Source organism: Carassius auratus, unplaced genomic scaffold (assembly GCF_003368295.1).
Source record: "Carassius auratus strain Wakin unplaced genomic scaffold, ASM336829v1 scaf_tig00009940, whole genome shotgun sequence".
NCBI classification, from domain to species: Eukaryota; Metazoa; Chordata; class Actinopteri; order Cypriniformes; family Cyprinidae; genus Carassius; species Carassius auratus.
Window position 1 is genome coordinate 64,148 of NW_020524089.1, and position 4,553 is coordinate 68,700.

Sequence of the window (4,553 nt, forward strand, 5' to 3'; positions counted from 1 at the left end):
TCCTCAGGAGCGCAAGAGCCAGAAGGCTTTGGGGAGAAAAATAAAATAAAATCAGAAAGCGGCGTGCCTAGCGTTTCCCACGCGTTTTTAGACGTGATATGTGAACGGCCCCATACAGTAAGAAAACTCCTGCTTAATACAAAGAGTGACGATGGCGGAGACAGCAAAACATTCCAAAGTGTGGTTATACTTCACTAGCGTTGATGCAGACAACACTCGTTGTCATAAGTGCAACACAATTTTTGCATGTAAGGGCAGAAACACAAATAATCGGTCAAAGCATCTTCAAGAAATGCAAAGTTTTCGACTGCCTAACACAACACAAAGTACCGATAAGAATACTGTTAAAGTACCGGAGCGTTAAGGAGTATCGGTAAGAGTAGTAATACCATTAAAACCTTAACGATACCCATCCTTAGTGTTGGGTGATATGGTCATTTTTCAAATCGTCATATCGTCAGTCCATGAGATTGATGATACACTATATTAACACTAATATTGGACATAAATGAACACGTTAAATATAAAGTATTCAAAACAGGTAAGTTCATATATTTGGAGTTCAATTGAACTGATGCATTAAGCCTGTGTTATATTTTCCGCGTGAGCTATCCGGACTTGCACACGGACAGCACGGACGCGTACTTCTTCCATTTATACTTCCTTATGCTGGCTGTTTTTATATTCTTTTATTGACGGATTGCACAGGTTCGAATAGCAATGGGCTTCTTCACACTGCCTGCACATGTGCAGTTGTGCTTTTGAAGCCTACTGACCGCGCGGTCATTAAAAAATGGGAGACACACGGTCGTCCACTCAGAGCCTCTGTGCACACTCTCCGATGATGATTTTTACGTCACGCCTACCTAGCGGTCCATAGCGGACTCGCGGACGTGGAGAGTATAAACAGAGGCTTTAGTCATACAGTCCTCCGGATGACGGGCCGACGCACCACCACAGAAACATGAATGTGATGCATTCTAACATAACTGTGGCATTAAACTAAAAGTTAGTGAGGGCTCGTTTAAAATATTGCACACATATAGGCCGTTCAGATTAATTGTTAAATTGCAATGAAATACATTATATCTGCAGACAATGAACATCTGTTTGTGGATGGAGACTTCTTCACCAGCTTCAAGATCTTATCTTCATTAGCGCATGCGTGTGTGTGTGTGTGTGTGAAATGCGGTGTTGAAGTGAAATAGCTGGGCAGTTTGATAGCCGAATTATAATAGGCCGCCTAATAAAAATTTAAATATAATAGTTATTATTATTATAATTTAATACATTCATAGGAGAATGAGCCCAATATCATCTTGACTATCGACAGAGATATCTGCTAGCGTCGATATCTTTGACTATGGTCGATACATGATACCATCATCTATCGTCACAACCCTAGTAAGGACTGTAGGGCAAATGCCTGAAGTCTCAGAAACAGACCCCTGTGAAATCAACATTAGAGTTTGCTTATAGGCTTTTAGTCTTTGCGTATAAGCTTTTAGGTGATCTATATGCTAATGTACTCTGAAAAGTTTTCACTCTGAAATATTCACAGGGGTGATATTCTTATTTAAATGTCTTCTTAAAAAAATACAAAAAATATTTTTTGTATATAATAATAGTCATCCTGGCAATATGGAAATATGTCACACTGGAAATAAAGGAGCACTCATCCAGTGATTTCATAGGGGGTTTTAGGTGCACAAATAAAAATGAAGGATTTTCAGAATTTTTGTGTTATTAAGAGTGTGCTCTGGAGTTTTAAGTTGTTTTCATTATTCATCACTGCTGCCACAGTCACCATTTTCGTAAGATTTAACGGTTTCTGTGTCAGGCGGAAAGAAGAACCTTGCATTTGTGACTCAGCTGGACAAACAGGAGAGTAGTTAATATTCAGTCCTTCCCATTTTTTGTTGTTTAGACTTTTTGAAAAGAGTTAGCAATTTGAGGGGAGTCTATAGAGTGTGTTGAGCAGCTCATTTGCCTAATCTTGGGAACTAGAGTGGAAGCAGGCAGTATAATGAGGAGCATGGCTTGTCTAGGGGTGGGAGGCTGGAGCTCAGGTTAAAGTGGGCAAAGGGGGAAGGGGGGCACTCTGAAAGACATGAAGGTATTAATCAGACAAAGTGGGGCAAGTCTGAACAGAAGAAGAATGCTAGTGGAATGGTCAAGCATTTTGCATTTTCATAGCTTTTGTCCAGATGGATAGAGAGAGAGTTTGATGGAAAGAGCGAGCGAGTGAGAGATTGAGGTGCTGAAGAAAGAGGTGTCATTCCCTACAGGCTTAGTGGCTCGTCACACAGCAAACATTTGTCCACTTTTTGGAGTCGACAGGGCTGGAACGCATGCCATGTGCCGCATTTCATCGGGAGCATTAAAGGGCAAACAATTGAACTCCAATAATGGAACACCAACCCAGGGTTTTAGTTGCTCTAAAATGCATCAGGGACCCTACACTCCACAGAAAAAAATTAACTACTGCTTTTGTGTGCACAAACTGCAAGGTAACCCACTCACAGATAGTTTAGTGCTTTTGAAACCAAATAGGCTTTTTGGCCAGCCGTGAATAAGTGGACTGCATCAGGGCAAATGAGAACGGAAAACAGGCTGAAGTGTGTCTGCCTTTCGATGGCACATGCCAGGCTATGGATTAAGGAGCTGTTATCGTATTTGATTGGATTTTTCATTTTGTTCCATTTTACAGTAGACCACCTGCCCATGTATTTACATCTAATTGTTTAATTAACCCACATTTCCCCTTCACTCACAGTCCCTAGGGTCAAAATAAGTCATTCATATTCACACACACATACACAGCTCCACACCTCCAAACCAAACACAAGAACACATTAAACACCAAAGTATCTGTAATTCAAATCTCTAATGGCAGTAATGTCATAATGACATGGGCATTATCTGGCGTAATCTAGCAGTAAATTCATCATAATTAATTAGGAACAACAATTCTCTATCCTTTTCCCTCAAGAGCTGAACACAGTGCAGTTGGCTGCATATTCTAGTCTACAGCACTGGGCCCAGAGCTTTGGCAGGACCGCAGAAGTAGATTTTTCACATTTAAATGAGTTTGCTATAAATGTCATTGTTTTTTTTTTAGTGATACATTAGAATTGCTTGCCAATGCAAAAGTCATCAACACTATGTTAGGGTCATTGCCATTGTGTTTCTGTGCAGTTGCTAGGATGTTCTGAGTGATTTGTGAGGTTTTTCTGAGGTCTTGTGCGTTGCTAGTAGCAGGGGAAAGTAGTTTGAATGCATTTTATCATTTTATGTGGATTTGGTTTGCTCTAGATTTTTACCCCAGGGCGTGGTTCAGGTGTTCTGTGTAGTTACCAGGACATTACTATGTGATTGCTAGCGTGAACTCAATAGATTTAGTGCATTCTATGTGGTTTCTGTGGTGTATTTGTGTATTAGGCTTGTTCTCATCACTGAACCTCTTCTAATGTTTTAGGTTGCCTTAGAAAGCACTTGTAAATATCTCGTAATATGAATTCTTATTTGACTATGAGAAGGTCTCTGCCAGCTGTAAGCAAACTATTTCAACGTTTCAACCTGTAGAAAGCTCAGGTGAACAAAGTCTTGTCCAAACAGCAGGAATCAGATTTCACTGTATGTTTTGTCACAACATTTGATTAGAGTGACTTTTCAGTCACACTTGTCACAAGTGAATGATTAATTTGAAATCGAGGACATGCAACTATAGCCTTGTTAAACAAACCCGCTCCACTCTGAATAGCTAATCTGGTTAACAGGTGTTAATGATAAATGCCATTTGAAGCACTCACATCAAGTTACAAAGATTTAAAGTTAATCTAGTGTGAGAACAAGCCACTCATGTTACTCACTTTTTTTCAACAGAAGAGAAACTTTTGCATGTCTGGCTAGAAATTCAGTTTCTATCTTTGGCTAGTCTGTTCCCTCGTCCGTAGCCTCTTAGATTGTCCAAGTGAGAGAAACGAGGTCAGCGTCACAATGAGGGAAATCTGAGCAGATTCCTGTTTGTTTTGTCTGGTTTCCATTTCTCTAGGAAAGAAATCCTGCATTTAACACTGCCAAGATCTTCTTCCTGGTCCAAAGAAGAAGAAAAAACTGGAGGAATCAGTTGTACTTTAATATAAATGTATGCCAATTAATGAATAAATAAATGAAATAATGAGGATGGCAGTGAACGCACACAGATTTGGACATAACAAGGTTATAATGTGCATGCTGGCAAATGCGCAAATCTTATGCAGGCACACATCCCTCTGAAGGGAACACACTAGAAAATTGATGCACACACAATCCCAGCGATAAGCCCAGTGAATTTGTTGACAAATAAATACAGCCGTCCATATCATAAAAGAATACATACACAGGCAAGCTGGTCGCAGGACAGAATTTTTTCCATTTTGTCACCTTGACTTTTAAATTAAAGTCAGCTGCAGAACGCATTACTTATTCAACCGTGAGACACATTCATCATTTCTCTCTTTATATATTTATCAGGGAAAGATAATGATAGGAGTGTATGGGTTTGGAAGACA